The 23,436-nt window shown below is 37.3% G+C and overlaps 1 long non-coding RNA gene across 1 annotated transcript in view; it reads right to left on the reverse strand.

Moving 5' to 3' along the window:
* Positions 1 to 23,436, reverse strand: part of LOC307179878 — a 282,016-nt gene that overhangs the window by 117,441 nt on the left and 141,139 nt on the right. The window contains exon 3 of the long non-coding RNA XR_013825583.1: positions 10,224 to 10,301. This is a non-coding gene — a long non-coding RNA (uncharacterized lncRNA). The remainder of the gene's footprint in view (positions 1 to 10,223; positions 10,302 to 23,436) is intronic.

A 23,436-nucleotide genomic window follows, 5' to 3' on the forward strand; every position in this document is an offset into this window, starting at 1 on the left:
ATTTTTTTCCTCCCGTTTATTCTCAGACATGTGGATGACAGGCTCTTGGTGCTCCAGCCAGGCATCAGGGCTGTGCCTCTGAGGTGGGAGAGCCAACTTCAGGACACTGGTCCACAGGAGACCTCCCAGCTCCACATAATATCAAACGGCGAAATTCTCCCAGAGATCTCCATCTCAACACCAGCACCCAGCTTCACTCAATGACCAGCAAGCTACACTGCTGGACATCCTATGCCAAACAACTAGCAAGACAGGAACACAACCCGACCCATTAGCAGAGAGGCTGCCTAAAATCATAATAAGGCCAGAGACACCCCAAAACACACCACCACACGTGGAACTGCCCATCAGAAAGACAAGATCCAGCCTCATCCAGCAGAACACTGGCACTAGTCCCCTCCACCAGGAAGCCTACACAATCCACTCAGCGAACTTTATCCACTGGAGGCAGACACCAAAAACAACGGGAACTACGAACCTGCAGCCTGTGAAAAGGAGGCCCCAAACACAGTAAGTTAAGTAAAATGAGAAGACAGAGAAACACACAGCAGATGAAGGAGCAAGATAAAAACCCACCAGACCTAACAAATGAAGAGGAAATAGGCAGTCTACCTGAAAAAGAATTCAGAATAATGATAGTAAAGATGATCCAAAATCTTGGAAATACAATAGACAAAACGCAAGAAGCATTTAACAAGGACCTAGAAGAACTAAAGATGAAACAAACAATGATGAACAACACAATATATGAAATTAAAAATACTCTAGATGGGATCAATAGCAGAATAACTGAGGCAGAAGAACGGATAAGTGACCTGGAAGATAAAACAGTGGAAATAACTACTGCAGAGCAGAATAAAGAAAAAAGAATGAAAAGAATTGAGGAGAGTCTCAGAGACCTCTGGGACAACATTAAATGCACCAACATTCGAATTACAGGGGTCCCAGAAGAAGAAGAGAAATAGAAAAGTACTGAGAAATATTTGAAGAGATTATAGTTGAAAACTTCCCTAATATGGGAAAGGAAATAGTTAATCAAGTGCAGGAAGCACAGAGAGTCCCATACAGGATAAATACAAGGAGAAACACACCAAGACACATATTAATCAAACTTTCAAAAATTAAATACAAAGAAAACATATTAAAAGCAGCAAGGGAGGGGCTTCCCTAGTGGTGCAGTGGTTAAGAATCCGCCTGCCAATGCAAAGGACACGGTTTTGAGCCCTGGTCCAAGCAGATCCCACATGCCGCGGAGCAACTAAGCTCCTGCACCACAACTACTGAGCCTGCGCTCTACAGCCCCAGCTCTGCAACAAGAGAAGCCACCGCAATGAGAAGCCCCCGCTCGCCACAACTAAAGAAAGCCCGTGCGCAGCAATGAAGACCCAATGCAGCCAAAAATAAATAAGTAAAAAAAAAATTTTTTTAATTAAAAAAAAAAGCAGCAAGGGGAAAACAACAAATAACATACAAGGGAATCCCCATAAGGTTAACAGCTGATATTTCAGCAGAAACTCTGGAAGCCAGAAGGGACTTGCAGGACATATTTAAAGTGATGAAGGAGAAAAACCTACAACCAAGATTACTCTACCCAGCAAGGATCTCATTCAGATTTGATGGAGAAATTAAAGCCTTTACAGACAAGCAAAAGCTGAGAGAATTCAGCACCACCAAACCAGCTTTACAACAAATGCTAAAGGAATTTCTCTAGGCAGGAAACACAAGGGAAGGGAAAGACCTACAATAACAAACGCAAAACAATTAAGAAAATGGTAATAGGAACATACATATCTATAATTACCTTAAATATAAATGGATTAAATGCTCCAACCAAAAGACATAGATTGGCTGAATGGATACAAAAACAAGACCCATATATATGCTGACGACAAGAGACACACTTCATACCTAGGGACACATACAGACTGAAAGTGAGGGGATGGAAAAAGATATTCCATGCAAGTGTAAATCAAAAGAAAGCTGGAGTAGCAATTCTCATATCAGACAAAATAGACTTTAAAACAAAGACTATTACAAGAGACAAAGAAGGACACTACATAATGATCTAGGGAGCAATGCAAGAAGAAGATACAACAAATGTAAATATTTATGCACCAAACATAGGAGCACCTCAATACATAAGGCAAATATTACCAGCCATAAAAGGGGAAATCGAAATGAACACAACCATAGTAGGGGATTTTAACACCCCACTTTCACCAATGGACAGATCATCCAAAATGAAAATAAATAAGGAAACACAAGCTTTAAATGATACATTAAACAAGATGGACTTAATTGGTATTTATAGGACATTCCATCCAAACAACAGAATACACATTTGTCTCAAGTGCTCATGGAACATTCTCCAGGATATATCATATCTGGGGTCACAAATCAAGCCTTGGGAAATTTAAGAAAACTGAAATCGAATCAAGTATCTTTTCAGACCACAATGCTATGAGACTAGATATCAATTACAGGAAAAAATCTGTAAAAAATATAGACACATGGAGGCTAAACAACACACTACTTAATAACCAAGAGATCACTGAAGATATCAAAGAAAATATCAAAAAATACCTAGAAACAAATGATAATGAAAACACAACGACTCAAATCCTATGCGATGCAGCAAAAGCAGTTCTAAGAGGGAAGTTTATAGCAATACAATCGGACCTTAAGACACAAGAAACACCTCAAATAAACAACCTAACCTCACACTTAAAGCAATCAGAGAAAGAAGAACAAAAAAACCCCAAAGTTAGCTGAAGGACAGAAATCAAAAAGATCAGATCAGAAATAAATGAAAAAGAAATGAAGGAAACAATAGCAAAGATCAATAGAACTACAAGCTGGTTCTTTGAGAGGATAAACAAAATTCATAAACCACTAGCCAGACTCATCAAGAAAAAAAGGGAGAAGACTCAAATCAACAGAATAAGAAATGAAACAGGAGAAGTAACTTGTGACACTGCAGAAATACAAAGGATCATGAGGGATTACTACAAGCAGCTATATGCCCATAAAATGGACAAACTGGAAGAAATGGACAAATTCTTAGAAATGCACAACCTTCCAGGACTGAACCAGGAAGAAATAGAAAATATAAACAGACCAATCACAAGCACTGAAATTGAGACTGTGATTAAAAATCTTCCAACAAACAAAAGCCCAGTACCACATGGCTTCACAGGCGAACTGCATCAAACATTTAGAGAAGAGCTAACACCTATCCTTCTCAAACTCTTCCAAAATGCAGCAGAGGGAGAAACACTCCCAAACTCATTCTATGATGCCACCATCACGCTAATACCAAAACCAGAGAAAGATGGCACAAAGAAAGAAACCTACAGGCCAATATCACTGATTAACATAGATGCAAAAATCCTCAACAAAATACTAGCAAACAGAATCCAACAGCACATTAAAAGCATCATACACCATGATCAAGTGGCGTTTATCCCAGGAATGCAAGGATTCTTCAGTATACGCAAATCAATCAATGTGATACACCATATTAACAAACTGAAGGAGAAAAACCATACGATCATCTCAATAGATGCAGAGAAAGCTTTCAACAAAATTCAACACCCATCTATGAAAAGAACCCTCCAGAAAGTAGGCATAGACGGAACTTTCCTCAAAATATAAAGGCCATATATGACAAACCCACAGCCAACATCGTTCTCAATGGTGAAAAACTGAAACCATTTCCATTAAGATCAGGAGCAAGACAAGGTTGCCTACTCTCACCACAAGTACTCAACATAGTTTTGGAAGTTTTAGCCACAGCAATCAGAGAAGAAAAAGAAATAAAAGGAAGCCAAATGAGAAAAGAAGAAGTTAAGCTGTCACTGTTTTCAGATGACATGATACTATACATAGAGAATCCTAAAGATACCACCAGAAAACTACTAGAGCTAATCAATGACTTTGGTAAAGTAGCAGGATACAAAATTAATGCACAGAAATCTCTAGCATTCCTATGCACTAATGATGAAAAATCTGAAAGTAAAATTAAGAAAACACTCCCATTTACCATTGCAACAAAAAGAATAAAATATCTAGGAATAAACCTACCTAAGGAAACGAAAGATCTGTATGCAGAAAGCTATAAGACACTGATGAAACAAATTAAAGAGGATACCAACAGATGGAGATATATACCATGTTCTTGGATTGGAAGAATCAACATTGTGAAAATGACTCTACTACCCAAAGCAATCTACAGATTCAATGCAATCCCTATCAAACTACCACTGGTATTTTTCACAGAACAAGAACAAAAAATTTCACAATTTGTATGGAAACACAAAAGACCCCGAATAGCCAAAGCAATCTTGGGAAAGAAAAACGGAGCTGGAGGAATCAGGCTCCCTGGCTTCAGACTATACTACAAAGCTACAGTAATCAAGACAGTATGGTACTGGCACAAAAACAGAAATATAGATCAATGGAACAGGATAGAAAGCCCAGCGATAAACCCACGCACATATGGTCACCTTATCTTTGATAATGGAGGCAAGAATATACAATAGAAAAAAGACAGCCTCTTCAGTAAGTGGTGCTGGGAAAACTGGACAGCTACATGTCAAAGAATGAAATTAGAACACTCCCTAACACCATACACAAAAATAAACTCAAAATGGATTAAAGACCTAAATGTAAGGCCAGACACTATCAAACTCTTAGAGGAAAACATAGGCAGAACACTCTATGACATAAATCACAGCAAGATCCTTTTTGACCCACCGCCTAGAGGAATGAAAATAAAAAAAAAAAAAAAAACAAATGGGACCTAAAGGAACTTAAAAGCTTTTGCACAGCAAAGGAAACCATAAACAAGACCAAAAGACAACCCTCACAATGGGAGAAAATATTTGCAAATGAAGCAACTGACAAAGGATTAATCTCCAAAATTTAGAAGCAGCTCCATGCAGCTCAATATCAAAAAATCAAACAACCCAATCCAAAAATGGGCTGAAGACCTAAAGAGACATTTCTCCAAAGAAGATAGACAGATGGCCAACAAACACATGAAAGAATGCTCAACATCATTAATCATTAGAGAAATGCAAATCAAAACTACAATGAGGTATCATCTCACACTGGTCAGATTGGTCATCATCAAAAAATCTACAAACAATAAATGCTGGAGAGGGTGTGGAGAAAAGGGAACCGTCTTGCACTGTTGGTGGGAATGTAAATGGATACAGCCACTATGGAGAACAGTATGGAGGTTCCTTAAAAAACTAAAAATAGAACTACCATATGATCCAGCAATATCACTACTGGGCATATACCCTGAGAAAACCATAATTCAAAAAGAGTCATGTACCAAAATGTTCATTGCAGCTCTATGTACAATAGCCAGGACATGGAAGCAACCTAAGTGTCCATCAACAGATGAATGGATAAAGAAGATGTGGCACATATATACAATGGAGTATTACTCAGCCATAAAAAGAAACGAAATTGAGTTATTTGTCGTGAGGTGGATGGACCTAGAATCTGTCATACAGAGTGAAGTAAGTCAGAAAGAGAAAAACAAATAACATATAACACATATATATAGAATTTTTTAAAAATGGTCACGATGAACCTAGGGGCAAGACGAGAATAAAGACGCAGACCTACTAGAGAATAGACTTGAGGATACAAGGAGGGGGAAGGGTAAGCTGGGACAAAGTGAGAGAGTGGCATGGACATATATACACTACCAAACGTAAAATAGATAGCTACTGGGAAGCAGCCGCATAGCACAGGGAGATCAGCTCGGTGCTTTGTGACCACCTAGAAGGGTGGGATAGGGATGGTGGGAGGGAGGGAGATGCTAGAGGGAAGAGATATGGAGACATATGTATATGTATAACTGATTCACTTTGTTATAAAGCAGAAACTAACACACCATTGTAAAGCAATTATACTCCAATAAAGATGTTAAAAAAAGAAAAGCGAAAAAAAAAATAAAATACAGGGAGAAAATACAAGAAATGAGAAAAGAGTGTAAGGTATGAGACATGGCAAAAGGTCTATCATATGTGTAATTTATATTTTTGGCAAGACTAGAAGGAATATGGAGTAGAAGTAATATTATAATATTTGAAGAGATGCAATTCTTTAAGTTTCACAAACTCCATTAACAAGAAGCTCCATGAATCTGAAATGTGTAATTACATATAGGCATAAAATCGTTTAAATTATGACAGCAAAAGAAAAATAAAACATTTAGAAGCAGGGAACATGGCATATACCTCCAGGGAACAGCAATGTGACTACATGACTAAGAGTCACGTTCTCACCAGATACAATGGAATACAGAAAATTGTGGAATAATATGTTTTAAATGCTGAAATAAAAGAACTACCAACTTAGAACTGAGGGGAAATATCCTTCAAAAATAAAGAGGAAATACATCATTTTCAAGCAAAGAGAACCTGTTTAGATCCACTGAAGAAATATTACAGGAAGAAGGAAGAAGGAAGAAGAAAGAAGAAAAATTATCTGAGTTGCAATCATGGTAATGTAAGTAGGCATAAAGAGCCACTAAATAGGATAAATATGTATATAAACTGACTGTTCAAAACAACAAAACTATTAGTTTATGGGTTTAAAATATATAGAGAATTAAAATACATAACAACAATAGGCCAAAAGCAGAGTAGGGGTAAATGGAGTTAAAATGTTGTAAGATCCTTGCATTGCTCAGAGAGTGGTAAAATATCTAACTTAGATTAGAATCAAGTAAGGCAAGGATGTATTTGTAATGTGTAGGTTAAAAATTAAAAGAATAATAAAATAATGAAAAATTAACAGTGAAAATGGAATATTAAAAAAGAATACTGATTAATCCCCCCCCCAAAAAGGAAAAAATATCAAGATGAAGGAGAAATGAGAGGAGAAAGAAAATAAGAAATAGTATATTTATATATAAATATATCACTATTAAATTAAATAACATTAGACCAAATATTTGAGGTTGAAGACTAAGACCTTCAGACTAAATTTTAAAAACACACATATACACATACAAACTCTTTGCTGTTTAAAAAAGGCATGCCTATTTGCAGCAATATGGATGGACCTAGAGATTGTCATACTGAGTGAAGTAAGTCAGACAGAGAAAGACAAATATCATATATCGCTTATACATGGAATCTAAAAAAATGGTACAAATGAACCTATTTACAAAACAGAAACTGAGTCACAGATGTAGAAAAGAATGGTTACCAAGGGGGAACAGTGCGGGGCGGGGGGCAGATAAATTGGGAGATTGGGATTGACATACACACACCACTATATATAAAAGATAACTAATGAGAACCTACTGTATAGCACAGGGAACTCCATTCAGTACTCTGCAATGACCTATATGAGAAGGGCGTCTAGAAGAAAGTAGATATATGTATACATATGGCTGATCCACTTTGCTGTACAGCAGATACTAACACAACATTGTAAATCAACTATACTCCAATAAAAAAATTAAAAAAATAAAAGAGGCATGCCTAAAATATAAGTGTGTCAAAAGTTTTAAAGAAAAAGAATGACAAAAATTTTACTGAAGTATTCCTAGAGAAAAAGAGGAATAATTCAAATTCAGAAAAGTCAATTCAATAGGATATAAAAATCGAAATCTGAATGTCTAATAGCATAGCCCCCAAATATATAAAGCAAACACTGACAGACCAATAAGGAATAATAAATAATCCAAGAACAACTGTTGGAGATTTCTGCATACCTCTTTCAGTGGATAGAGCCAGCAAACTAAAATCAGTAAGGTTATAGGAGTTTTAAATAATATGATTTAAAAGTTTAACTTAAGTGACATATATAGATATAGAGAATCTACAAAACAATCCACAACTGACATCACACTTAATGGTGAATGGTCGATGGCTTTCCCCTTAAGATCACAAACAAGACAAGGACATTCCTTTTCAACATTTCTATTCAAAATTGTACTGGAGATTCAAGCCAGCAATTACCCAGGAAGATAAATAAATAAATAAAAAGCATCCAGATTGGGAAGGAAGAAGTTAAACAATCTCTATTTACAGATGACGTGATCTTGTATATAGAGAACCCCAAGTAATCCACATAAAACCTATTAGAACTAATAAACAAGTTCAGCAAGGTTACAGGATACAATATCCAATATAAAAATCACTTGTGTTTGTATACACTAGCAAGGAACAATCCAGAAAAGAAATAAAGAAAACAATTCCATTTACAGTATCATTAAAATGAATAAAATATTTAAGAAGAAATTTAACAAAAAAAGAACAAGTCTTATACACTGAAAACTATATAACATCATTTCAAGAAATTTAAAAGACCTACAAAAATTAGAAAATACCCCATGTTCATGGATTATTAGATTTAATATTATTAAGATGACAATACTTCCAAAATTGACCTGCTTATTCAATACACCATCAAAATCCCAACTGCCTTTTTTTTTTGGCAGTAATAGACAAATTGATCCTAAAAGGTATGTGAAAATGCAAGGGCCCCAAAAAGCCAAAACAATCTTGAAAAGAAGAACGAAGTTGGAGGACTCAGCCTTTGTGATTTTTAAACTTATTACAAAGCTACAGTATCAAGACAGCATGGTACTGGGACTTCCCTGGTGGTCCGGTGGCTAAGACTCCACACTCCCAATGCAGGGGGCCCAGGTTTGATCCCTGGTCAGGGAACTAGATCCCACATGCCGCAACTAAGAGTTCACATGCCACAACTAAAGACCCTGCATGCCGCAACTAAAAGATCCCGCATGCAGCAACGAAGATCCCACGCAGCGCAACTAAGACCAGGCACAGCCAAATAAATAAATACTAAAAAAAAACAAAGAGAGCAGGGTACTGTCAAAAGGATAGACTTATAGATCAATGGAATCAAATTAAGAGTCCAGAAATATTATGGCCAATTAACCTTTGACACTGGTGTCAAGACAATTCAATGGGGACAAAATATTTTTTTCTATAAATGCTGCTGGTACAAATGGATATCTACAAGCAAAAGAATGAAGTTCTAGCCCTACCTTACACCATATAGAAAAATAAACTCAAAATATATAAAGGTTTAATTTTAAGAACTCAAACTAGAAAACTCTTAGAAGAAAATATAGGTGTAGTCTATTTGGATTAGGCAATGGTTTCTTATATGACACCACAAGCACAACCAACAACAATAATAAAAAATAGATAAATTGGACTTCGTTAGAATCATTTTTGTGCTTTAAATAATTCTATTAAGAAAGTGAAAAGGCAGCTAAGAGAATAGGAGAAAATTTTTTTCAATCACATATCTGGTAACTGCTTGTATCCAGAATATACAAAGAACTCTTACAACTAAAAAAATAAAAGGACAAATAATCCAATTTAAAAATTGGCAAAAGATGTGAATCTTGGATATCCTGGAAATATCTTTGGATATTTCTCCAAAGGAGATATACAGATGACCAATAAGTACATGAAAAGATGCTCAACATCATTAATCATTACAGAAATGCAAATCAAAACAACAATAAAATACCACTTTGTACATACTAGGATGCTCTAATCAAAATAACAGTAACATATATTGACAAGGATAACGAGAAACTGAAACCCTCATACATTGCTGCTGAGAATGTAAAATGGTGCAGCTGCTTTGAAACTGACAACATATGTCCATACAAAAAACATGGACATGAATATTTATAGAAACATTATTCATAATAGCCAAAAAGTGTCCATCAACTTATAAATGGGTAAACAAAATGTGGTATATCCATACAATAATAGTATCCAGCCGTAAAAAGGAATGAAATACTGATACATGGTAAAACATAGATGACCTCTGAAAACATTATTCTAAGTGAAAGAAGTCAGACAAAATCTATATGTTGTATAATCCCATATTTATGAAATGTACAGAATAGGTAAATCCACAGAGACAGAAAGTAGACTAGAGTTTTCCAGAGGCTGAAGGGAAAGAGGAATGAGGACTGACTGCTAATGAGATCAGGGTTTCTTTTTGTCATGCTGAAAATATTTTAGAATTAGATAGTGGTGATGGTTGTACAATTTTAGGAGTATACAAGAAACTACTGAATTCTATCATTTAAAAAGGGAGATTTATGGTATGCGAATTATATCTCAATTTAAAAAAAAAAAAGCATAGCCCTATTCTTGTAAAGAAAGTGAACTTGTAATTTAAAACTTCCAGGGACTTACCTGGCAGTCCAGCGGTTGAGACTCCGCACTTCCAATGCAGGGGCCATGGGTTCCATCCCTGGTCAGGGAACTAAGATCCTGCATGCCGCGTGGCACGGCCAAAAAATTAAAAAATTAAAATTAAAATTAAAAAAATAATAAAACTTCCAATAACCCAGATGGCTTGTCCAGTAAATTATCTTTAATATTTAAGGGAAAAATAATATTAACTTCAAGAGAAGAGAAAAATCCTCTTCCAGAAACTAGAAAAAAGGAGACACCTCCAAGTGGTTTTGAGAAGTCAGGACAATCTTTATACCAAAACCTGTAGGTATATTATTCAAAAGTTTAGCTATAGGTAAAACTCTGATACGAAAATTTAAAAAAAACTTTAAAACATTTTCAAGTAATATCCATCAACATATAAAGAAGATAAAATGTCACAAATAAGTTAGTTTCTTTCAGGAATGCACAGGTGTTTTAACATTCAAAAATAAATCATAGCAATTCAACACATTGATAGGAAATAAAGGGAAGACAACTATTGATATGTAACTATCTCAATGGATGCAAAAAAATTATTTGATAAAATTTAATATCCAAAGAAGCAGATAGGAACTTTGAAAATCTGTTATAGGGTTATCACACAAAGACAAACCAAAAAAAACCAAAAAAACACCACTGTTCAGCAAACATCATAATTAATGGTGAATGATTGAATGCTTTCCTGCTGAGATTGGGAATGAGGTGAGGTTACCCACTAAGATCAATTCTCACATGTACTGGAGACTTGGAGATTGTCATTAGTGAAACAAGGCAAATTTTAAAAAAGAAAGAAAAGTAGCAGGGTTATAAAGGGAGAAATAAAATTGTCATTATTCATAGAAAACATGATTGTGCCATTGTAGTACACTAGGGAAAGAATGGTTTGAATCAATTGTGCACTCGTATGGTAAACAACTCTGGTCCCCTACATCACAGTATAGATAAAATTTAATTCCATGTAGATCTCACATTGAAATGTGAAAAGTTAAAAGAAAATAGAAGAAAACAAATGAGTATCTTCAATACCTTTGATGTAGGAAAGTATTTTTTTAACAAGATACCAAAAAGCACCGGCCATAAAAGATTAATAAATTAGATTTTATTAAAATTAAGAACTTCTTTTCAACAAAAGACACCACTAAAAGACGGAAAATCAAGCCACAGGAGATTTATCTAAAGAACTCTTACTGAGAATATATAAAGAACTTCACCAATTGATAAGAAAATGCAGATTGCCCAATTAAAAATAAACCAGCAAAAGTCTACAAAGGCATTTCACAAAAAATAATATTCAAATGGCCAATGCCCAACCTCATGGTACACGACAGAAATACAAACTAAAACCACAATTCGGTACTGCTACATAATCACTAGAATAGCTAGACTAATAGACTAACAACACCAAGTTTTGACAAGGTTATGGAGAAACTGAAACTCATATAGCTCTACTGGAGTATAAATTGGTAAAAACCTCTTTGGAAAGCTGTTTGGCAGTATCTAGTAAAACTTAACACTTGCACACCCAGTAATCGAACTCCATTACCCAGTGGAAATGTGTACATATGTATATCAAAAGTCATGTACAAAAGCCTTCAGAGCAGCATTATTTGTAATAGCTAAAAACTGAAAAAGACCCAATTATTCCATAAAATGTAGACTGGGTAAATAAATTGTGATATAGGAATAAAACAGAATGAACCACTACTGCACAGAGCAACATGGATGAATCTTACAATACTGAGCAAAAGATGCCAACACAAAAGAATATATATCATATTGCTCCAGGCGTGTGATACAGCCAGTTTATATTGGCTTGTGAGAGCTGATTGTGTGCAGTTCTTTTCAACTCCATGTTCAGTGATTATCTTCTTGGTAGCTTAAAATCAGCCGTGCTGGGAGTATTTATACCACAGAAATTGTCAAATGTTACAAAGTAGGTCTTCTCCTTCCCTCACCCAACAGCTGGTTGTTAAATATTTTATCACCATACTAATGTATTACACAAAAGCAGCTATAACTGTTCTACAGTGAGATAATTCAGAACAGTTGTTACTTTGGAGGGAGTAGTAACTGAGAGAGCATTATAAAGGTTTCTGAGGTGCTGGTAAAATTTTATTTTATATGTTGATCTAATTGTTGATTACGCAGGTGTATTCAATTCATGAGTCTATCAAGCACTTTAAATTGGTGCGCTTCACCATATGTATACTATTAAAATATTTTTTAAAGTAAACATATTAAAATGTCCTAGTGCAAATATTCTCATATTTCATATTCTTTTAATGCCTTTATCTTTGAGTACTTCTAAGATCAAAACCTTGAGAACTTTTTACTTCCCATCCTCCCTTTCCTCCTTACCCACAATCCTAACAATCATCTGCTAAATGCTGTCACTCCCATCTCTGAATTTCCTTTTCATACCTTTCTCATCATTCCCTTTTCCACTCCTAAAACACTGGTACATGCCTGCATGACTTCGTGCATAAGTTATGACAATCATTTAAAAACCATCTCCTTGCCTATAGTCTTCCCTCTTGGCCTTTATCCTACTCACTGTTGTCAGATCAATCTATCTCTCCCCTGCCCAAAATTTATGTCAATATAAAAAGGTGAATAGGCAAATATCAGCTATTTGATATTACCCAAATATCAAAATTGCATGGTATTCAAGGGATCTCTCAATATTCCTTGTTACCCAACCAATATTCCAGCCAAATTAAAATTATTGCTATTCCCTGGATATATCCTTTGTTTTTTCATGTCTTGAAAACTGTTTTTCTCCCATGTAACACACCTTTCTCCCATCTCTGTCTATAAAAACATTGGCTAATCTTCAAAACAAAACTGATTTCTCTATCCCATCCAGAACTTGGTCAGAGCACCTAGTAAGTGCTCAATAAATACTGAGTTGAATATCTCACTAATAATCCACGAATCCACAGGACCCTCCCCTCCCCTCCTGGAAAGAAAAATCATCTACAGCATATGTAGATCTGGAAAGCTCCCTTGAGTTTTAAGGCTCAAGTTATATTTGACAGCTTTGGTAAGGCGGGTGATGGAGGATAAGCCTGTGTCATTAGAGAGAGCGAAGTACTCATTATATTTCATAGTATATGGAGCAACTCAGAATCATAGCCAGATGGCGTAATGTTTTTCCATCTGGATGAGGACTAGTAATAAGAAGCTAGCAAACTTATGAAGTTAGAAAAGATCCAGGAGGGACTTAAGTGATATGCATACTATTCATTCCCAAATATGTGAATCCCAAAGAACCATAGCTCTTAAAAACTGAGAAAGCCATTTTCAGAGAATATTTACCAGAGAATACCTGCAAAGTAAGTATCAGGCACAACAGATTTAACAAAGCTCTGACCCACTCACATAACTCAATGGCATGAGACAACAGTACTTAACTTGGAATAATGTTCAAAGACACTTTAGATTTTGTTTAGCACAAATCATCGTTCATCTCCAAGGAGGGAAGCACAGATGTCCAGTCATTAGCATAATAGAAGAATTGCTTCAAGATTCATATAACATTGGTGATTCTTTGAATTCTATTCAGTCTAACATATTTCAAGTTGGAGTAGGGCCAGAGGATTCTTTGCTAGCATTACATTTTTATTAACTTATGCTTTACTTTTTAAAATAAAAAAAGTCAAACTTACAAAAGAGTCAAAAGATTAATACAATGAATGCCTACATATATTTCACCTAGATTAATGGATTTTACCACCTTCTGTCATTAACACTCAACTTAGTAGGTGGAAAACCACAACAAAACATACATTTAAAAATAATTATAGAGCTTCCCTGGTGGCGCAATGGTTAAGAATCCGCCTGCCAATCAGGGGGCACGGGTTCGAGTCCTGGTCCGGGAAGATCCCACATGCCTCAGAGCAACTAAGCCCATGTGCCACAACTACTGAGCCTGCGCTCTAAAGCCCGCGAGCCACAACTACTGAGCCCGCATGCCTAGAGCCCATGCTCCGCAACAAGAGAAGCCACTGCAATGAGAAGCCCACACACTGCAACGAAGAGTAGCCCCTACTCGCCGCAACTAGAGAAAGCCCGCGTGCAGCAACAAGGACCCAACTCAGTCAAAAATAAATAAATAAATTTCTTTTAAAAATAATTATAATTATGTGGTCAATGACACAACAATGTCAACAACTCTGGAATTTTCTGAAGACACACAATCATCAGTGATCCATGGCAGGGAATGGCTTTGAGCTTACACATTTTTGAAACTATTCTGTAAACAGTTTTAAAAATACAACTTAGGACATATGCTGATTTCTTCAGTACAGATTCATACACAATTAATGATGCAGCACAGTGGGAAACAAACAAAATGAACAACAACAACACAAAAACTGCACCACAATTATTTATTTATACCCCAGACTCTCCCACAAAAGATTTAAGGTTGCTTTCAGAAAGACATGCTGTACAACAGGATACAAATGAACACTTGAGGTTGGTTGGTATGATGGGAAAAAAATCAGACAGAGGTACTATTGGAATTGCAGAGCATAGCATCCTATATAGTTACAATAATTTATCTGTTTGCTTTTAGTGGCCAAACAAAAAGTAAACATGATAATGAAACATGACTCACAGAGTCCATAAGATAGAAAAAGCTCTGTTTTTCCTAGGCAACTTGTTTGTGATATATAAATCCTAGAGCGGTTTCTCCTGTAGGTCCTGACAGAAGAGGATACTGTGGGAAACAGTGGATGAAGTTCCAGATCATGCTTTTATGGTAAGATATGACAGTGAGTTTCATTTTGTTTCTGCCAATTCCCTCAGGCTCTGTCGACGACTTAGTGCTCAAGTATCATTCAGAAAAGCAATTCCTTTACTGAATGGTTATTGGGCACTAAATAAAGCAAACCAAATCTCTAGCTCTGATAGTCTTACAGCCTGACTCTAAGGTAACACTTAGAACATTAGACCAGGGCACATGAATGGACTGGGTTGGGGAAAGAAGGTAGCAAGAGATGGAAAGTTCATGAATGAGCTGCAAAGATTTTCTTGGCAAAAACACTGATTTTGATGTCAAATTATATGTTGAAACATTCTAACTCTCCAAAGAGGTAGAATGCAAGAAATGCTACCTCACCCAGTCAGGTAACATATAATCTCCACTCTCTTCATAATAAAATGTCAAGTAGAATACTTGATAGGAATTCAGGAAAACATAACTTGCAATTACAATTATTGCATCGATATTTGTGTACAATGGACCAAGCTAAGGTTGGCAATTTTCTAAAGGAAAATCTCTTGTTCTGACCTTCATTATTGAATCTGATGGGACAAAGAGACCTGGTACATAGGTTCTTGACAATGAATGCATAAAGCCACAGAATCTACTAAAGCACATTGTTTCTCTCCTTTCTAAAAATATTCCACATATCTGGGAGCTCCTTTAGAGCAGACAGTGTCTTTCTCTATTGTTACGGCTCAGCATGGTTCTTAGCTTTTTGAAGCCACACTCACATGACCTTGGGCAAATTGTTTCTCAACCTATGTGCCTCAGCAACACCCACCACATGTGGGCATGCTGTTCAGACTCATTTGCCAGCTAACCCATAAGGTTGTCAGTTTTGAGTGTGCTCTTCTGCAGCAAGAAAAGGCTCTGCAGCAGGTCCAGGTTGTTGCAGTAGCTCCTGTTACTGGGGCCTTATGAACAGCATACTCAAGGTTATTTGAAAATGTCTGTAGCAAACAGGGATCATATATGGAGCCTCCGAAAATCTCCCTTAGTATTACTATGAGAGTTAAAGGAATTAATACCTTTAAAGTGCTTAGAACAGGGACTGGAACTAAGCACCCAATCAATAAATATTAGCTTTTCTTTATTATTACTGAAGATACTCTTTAAAATCTGGTTGAGTGAATGGATGCATCAATGAATAAGAACAAGAGAAAAACAGAAAGGCAAGAGAAAATGGTCTCTCAGGTGAGGTCTGGTAAATATACCAACTAAATTCACAGGGCTACATAAATTTGAAAACACTGGTCCTTAATTCTATAGTTTGGTTACATATTAGTGATTCTTAATTAGCAATACTATATGATGTGTTCATTATAAGTGATGTTATACATTTGTACATAGTAATGATTAGATAGGTCACTATTGTTTTTGAAATCTCAACAAAAAAAAAAGAAAAACCATATTCAGCAATGCTTATTAGTCAAAGATTCTGCTTACTCCGTGGAAAGAACTATGTCTACCCCACCCGAGAATTGCTAGATAGCAGAAGCTTGACAGCAGACAACAGCAGAAGCTTGTTAGAGTGCAAAGACAAGGAATCTCTTTTGGAGCAGTGGTCTTCAAAGTGGGATGCTCACACTCAAGAGGGATGCAGGATGATCCTATATGGGATCCTGAATTGGATCCTGGAACAGGAATAGGATTTTAGTGGAAAAGGGGAAGGAAGAAACATTAGAATTTCTAGTTATCGTTATGTATGAATAAAAAAGGACGAAGGAAAGCTCTACCACTATTTACTATAAGGCAGCCTTATTGGTCCATAAGTCTAGAGTCATGGACAACTCATGAATTCAGTGCCTCCTGCAACAGGCTGCAAAATGCGACCCACATAGTTAAGACGAATAGTCATATCACTGGCCTTAACTAAACAAATTCTCATAAAGTGCTAGAAAGGAGAAGCTAGGAATTATTTCTGCCAGATAGACAGATGGATAGTTAGATAAATGAAGCATGACTGAACGTAACACTAATAACATAAGCTCAAGCAAACAAAAAATAAAAAAGCAAGGCTAAAACTTCTACTCCTAGTATGAACTCTTCATTAGACAGAAAATAGTATTTTTAAAAAAATAATTATTTAATGATATCTGACCAGAAGTTGACAACAAACTTGCAGAATTAACAATAAGACTATCTGAAATATGGATTTACATCTGCTATTAACAACAGACCTCTCCCAAAGTGTCTATTTCATGTTAAAGACCTTGTAATGAATAATTTCAACTATGACAGTCATTAAAATCAAAGACATAAATGAACTAAATCTTAAGCTAGATTTTAATCACTGTATTATAATGTTAAACTGAAATTTCAAAAACTATTCAAATTTGCAGTGCATTTCTTCAATTCTAGGAGTGACTGGAAAGACTCACTATGCATATAAACATTCAATTTAGCAAATTTAGGAACAGACTAAATATATACCTATAAAAGAATGAATAGTAATTTAGAGTATTAACATATAATGTAATATTGGATAGACATTTAAAATCACAGTTCTATCATCTATGTATCTATGTTGAAATATGCTTACAACATTTGTAAATAAACAAAACTTTCAGTGCACATATGTTAAAATTATAATACACAAGTTATCAGAAAGCAAATAAAATTTGAAAACAGTATATTTATAAAATAAGAAGTTATATATGATTTCCTTTATTATTGTTACTATTGTCATTGTTATGGTGACTGACATATGGTGTATGGTTTAAAAGAAAAAAAAAATTAAAAGGAAATTGAACCATATAATGTACCAAATCTGGAAGTTTTATAAAATGTGCTGCAGCTGAAAATATAGTATATGCAACAATCATAGTGTTAAACAAATGCATATGTTTACCCTTTGGTTACTAATTCCTCAAGGGTAGCTTCTTCCTTACAAAGAGTTTTTCAGAGATCCACCTTTTGTTCTGAAGTGGAGTGAATCATTTCCTTGGTTACACTCAATCCTTAATTTTCCCAAAGGGAAATTTCCTAAAACTATTCTTTCCTGATTTTCTTCCTCTCAGGTTGCTCCTGCACAGTCTCTGGTGTCCTTTGCAGCCATTCTTCCTTTGTCCATCCCTGAAAATCACCGCCCTCTGAGGTTCTGTCCTTGAACCACTTCGCTTTTCACTCTATACCCATTCTAGGCAAATTCATCAATTTCTGTGGATTCATTTACCACATGGTTACATACTGATGATTCTTAAAACTGTTACTCCAGACCTCTCCCCATGTATCACCTGATTGCCTCATAGGCTACTCAAGTGTAGTATGTCTAGAGCTGCATTCATTTCTCACCACCCCTACCTCTTCCATCTTTCTCTCTCCATCCCCTATATTGCCTGTTTCTTTGAAAGGTGACATCACCCCCAGCCCCCACCATCCCAGATCCCCCCCTTTATTTAAGTCCCCAAATCTAATCAGTCACTAAGACCAGATGATTGTACCTCTATGACACATCCTGAATCCATTTTCCTATCTACATACTCACCATCATTACTATAGAAATATATTATACACAACCTCTGTTATAGTGGACTACCTCATGACTAGTGTCTCTACCTTTATATCTTTCCCGCTCCAAACTATTTACCAAGATCACCAGAGTGAGCTTTCTGAAATGAAAATTCTTTTTTTTTTTTGCGGTACGTGGGCCTCTCACTGTTGTGGCCTCTCCCGTCGCGGAGCACAGGCTCCAGACGCACAGGCTCAGCGGCCATGGTTCACAGGCCCAGCCGCTCCGCGGCATGTGGGATCTTCCCAGACCAGGGCACGAACCCATGTCCCCTGCATCGGCAGGTGGACTCTCAACCACTGCACCACCAGGAAAGCCCCCGAAAATTCTTTTTTTTGGCTACCCCGTGCAGCATGGATCAAACCCATGTCCCCTACATTGGGAGCACAGGGTCTTAACTACTGGACCACCAGGGAAGTCCCTGAAAATTCTTATGTATCATACTCAACCATACAATGCATAAATGACTCACCATAACCTACAGGATAGAGTTTAAAGAGCCCAGCCTAAGTTTTATGATTTAACCCTTTTTCAATCTTCCATCTCCACTCACATGAGTCCTTGTTGTACTGCAGGCTCTAGCCATTATGTATATGAAAAAGCTCCACACACTTCCCTCTGCCCAGGCACCCTTCCCCAAAACCCTTTACTTTGGAAATGCCTCATCATTCTACAGGGCTATCTCACTTCATCCTCACGGCCATTCCTCATTTCCCACAAGGAGTCATGGCTTCCAGAGCAGCTGCTACAGGGCTTGATGAAGCAACCTGGAGGTATGAGGCAGTTAACACCTCCCACCCTGAGCAAACTTTAACCAAATGTACACAGAAGATGGAAAGAGTCAGGCAAATAAATTTCCTCTCCCTTTCTCCCTCTGATAAAATATTCTAAAACATGGCTCACCACACGGCCTGTTCAGAGATACCCCACATACCTGACTCGGTGGACCTACTGAGCAATCAGCTGTGTCTCTTCAGGGCTTGTGATGAAACAGTGGCCAATACAGTAATAAATTGCTTTGCTTTGTTTACGAGCCTTTCCTGCCTATGTCCCTTTTCCCTCATTCTCACTGTCCTGAGAAGGCCTTTCCCATAGAAAGCATTAACCCTCAATCCTTGCCCAAGGCTCCGTTTCCTAGGGAAACCCAGATAATAAAAATACCATTTACCTTACAGAGTTACCAAGAAGGTTAAACTAGACAATGCACCTAGCATAGGCCCAGCATGAAGAAGCACTCGATAACACCCAGCTTCATCCTCATTGACTGCTTTCACTTGGCAGGATAGGAGCTGGAATAGGAGAACGGGAGTTTCAGAGTCCACAGAGAATGCACAAGGAGTGATTCCACGTGCCCTCTGCCCTGTCTGTTCTGAAACACTGTGGATGGCATCACTGCATGGCACACTAAAGGCCAACACTGAGTGAAAATGAGACTTCTCTATGCGGGGGCCCCCAGACAGGGCACACACAGTCACCTGCAGTATTAGAGGGCTGGGGAGTTTTCTTTCTGAGCCAGGAAGTTGGCTTCTCTATTGATTGCCTTGTGCAGTTGGAGTAGAATCTTTCTATATGTGGAAATGCTCCATGAATCCCCACTCTGAGTCTGTAAACCATACACAGCTTGTGAGACACCACAATATACTTTAGGAGAAATGATCCAAAATTAACATTTCTGCTAGTTCAAGCACTAGGAAACCAGAGATTACTGTGCTTTTTAGAACAGAAGTTTTGTACACTCAGGGCATATGCTATTCGCATCTGTTCCTAATTGGCATTTGTGGTTCAGGTGCATGAAGATAAAGAGTTGAGGAAAGAGTAGAACAGTCTGCCAGTCCCTGGATACTATAGATTTGCCTCTTCTGGGGTGAGGCTGCTATCTAGTCTTGGGACTACAGAGCACTCAATGAGAGGTGACTGCAGAAATGGTAGGTGAAAGGGATCATTATCTGTGCATTTGTGGAGTATTTATTGTAGCAAGATAAGTTGGGGCCACTTTTTCATTAGTCTTCCTCCCCCCCACCCCCTTATCTAGGCAGAAGACAACTATTAGAAGAAAGAATCAAATTGTCCCCACTGCCAAGCCTACTTGAAGGATAGGAGGGATTAGCTCAATGTTTCTCAAAATGAAATCCATGGACCACCCCCCCCGACATTAGAATGCCTGGGGTTGCCCACACAATTCCTTTCAAACAAGCACCCTGGGTGATTCTAATGAGCATGAAATACAAAAACCTCTGATTTAGTTGAACTGAAGTATTACCCAGACCAGCTTTTTACATGTGGTTCCCAGGAGGAAAACAACACTGAATGAGAAAGCTTCATGATAGATAAGGCTCCCTCTTTTCTCCTGGGGAAGTGAAATGGAGCAGGGGTCCCGGCCATGCCTCCCTCCAGGACAAATTGGGAAATTGGCCTTTTCCAAAATGCAGACAGGCTGGACTCCAGGCTGCAGGCAGCCAGAGGTTCCAAGTTCTAAGGGACTGTCTGTGAGCAAGTTCCCACTTCACTCGCAGGAAAGCCACATGGTTTGAAGGGCTCCATTCCTGCATTTTCTCTTATGGTAGAGTCACAGATTTCTCTTTGAAAGCCATGGAGTTAACAAAGACACCCTTGACTTGAAGCATTCCCATTCTGTCTTGGCTCTCCATTATGGGGTCAACAGCTTGTCCGGAAGAAATAGCCCTTAGAGACGCTCACAAACTCAGAGCCCTGGGATTGGGAAGGGTTTTGAACTATAGCTTCCTCCACCTGGATTTCACACTCCTTAACACTCTGGTCAAAACCTGACTCTTCCTTCAACACTGTCGCATGTATCCTGTATAGCAGTACTATCTGCTGTGCGAAAATCTCTACCCTTCTTTGTTTGTGAATTGGCTTATACATGATTGATTAATAGGGGACTGAAACCAGCATAACATGGAAATCAGAAGCAGATTTACGGTGAAGCTAATGAAGCTAAGCCTTAAGGACCCTCAATTACATGGGTCCCTTCCAAGGCCCTAGCTTTGCGTTCACATGGGCATGTTAGTAAAACTGGTGAGGAGATATTTTAATTGCAGCTATTTAAAGCTGCTGTGTTTTTATACCCCAATTTCCTATCAGCCCATGAGGCACTGGAATAGCTGCAGGCATTTTGGTACCTAGCCAAGGAGAAACTAAGTTGGAGATACACTTAGATTATGGAGAGTGGGCAACTGATGGAGTTTGTAACCTCATCAAGTTACTGCTGATGGTCTAAGTATACAGCACAGTGTGGCATAGCAATGGCTTCCAGGCATACTGCTACTTCCCACTATACCAACTTACCCTGGGCAATAAAATAAAGGGGTAGTAAAACAAAGTCACATACAGTTCCATGCCACCTTATCATGTGTAGATTCATACAACCATGACGGCAATCAAGATATAGAACTGCTCCATCACCACAAAGACCTCCCTGGTGTTACCCCTTTATTGAGAATGTTACTTAACAACATTACATTTAGTCAACATGTTTCCTTAGGCTCCTCTTGACTGTGACTATTTCTCAGACTCTGTATTTGATGACCTTGACAGTTGGGGAGAGTACTGGTCAAATAGAACGTCTCTCAATTGGGATTTGTCTGATAGGTTTCTCATGATTAGACTGAGGTTATGAGTTCTGAGGAGGAACACCACAGAAATAAAGTGAAATTCTCACCACATTACAGCAAGGGTCCATACTATCAACATCATTTGTCACTGATGATACTAACCTTAATCTCCTGGCTGAGGTGGTGTTTGTCAGGTTTTGCCACTAAAAAGTTACTCTATTTTCCCTCTTTTCACGCTGTACTCTTTGAAAGGCAGTCACTATGCACAGCCCACACCTAAGGAGTGGGGAGTTATATCCACATAGTTGAAGACAGAGTACCTACATACATTATTTGGACTTTTTTTACATAAATTTGTCTCTTCTGCCCCATTTAATTATTTATTCAATCATATGCTTATATCAGTGTGGACTCGGGGATGTTTATTTTATACTTTGGGCTGTAATTCAATACCATTTTATGTACTTTGTTGCTCAAAGTGTTCCAGTTTGGCCATTGGGAGTTCTTTTAGTTGTTCCTGTGTCCCTTTCTACATGCCCCAATAATTGTGTGTGTGTTTATTTTTGAGTCCTTTCTTACTTTCTCACTACAAGATGCTCCAGACTCATCTTGTACATTTCCTGACCCAGGTCTAGAATCATTTCTCCAAGGAGTCTTGATTCTTTTTATTGGAAAATGGTATTAGAAACCAAGATCTTTGTTCTAAGGGTATTTACTGATATTGGAGTGTTGTTACATCTACATCCTCTGACTGACAGACTAAGAAAACCCATGTGGATATATATGTAAATTATACATATATATTGCTGTATGTAGCCATCTGTATCTATATTAAGGTAAATATGAGTTCATACTGATGTCTCCAACTCTAAACCATTACCATATGGATCATTCGAGGGTCCTCCCCTTGATTATCTGTAAGTTCCCATTCCAACAGTGAAAAATTTGGCTCCAACATCTGCCATCCATTTATGTATCATGATTTCAGAACTGTTTCTGAAATGGAAACAATTTTATCAAGTGAAGTACAGTGTTTATGTACAGTTCCTTCTGCCTTTTGTTTAAAGACTCCACTCACTTCCAGAGTTACTTAGGTCAGCACATTTTTCCTCATAAACAACTCTTTACCTAATTTCATATAAAATTTGATATTCTTCTTGAAGGGAAGTTCTCCTAATTATATGAAATTCAGAATCCACAAAATATGACGCTGTCCCTTGTGGCAGTCATGGTTTACATATGCTTTCTCCAACATAAAATGGTTTGAAGCAACTGGGGACAATTTTTTTTTCACACTAAAGTGGAAGACCTAGCAGCACATGAAGACCTTAAGGA

Source organism: Stenella coeruleoalba (assembly GCF_951394435.1).
Source record: "Stenella coeruleoalba genome assembly, chromosome: X".
Taxonomy (NCBI): Eukaryota; Metazoa; Chordata; class Mammalia; order Artiodactyla; family Delphinidae; genus Stenella; species Stenella coeruleoalba.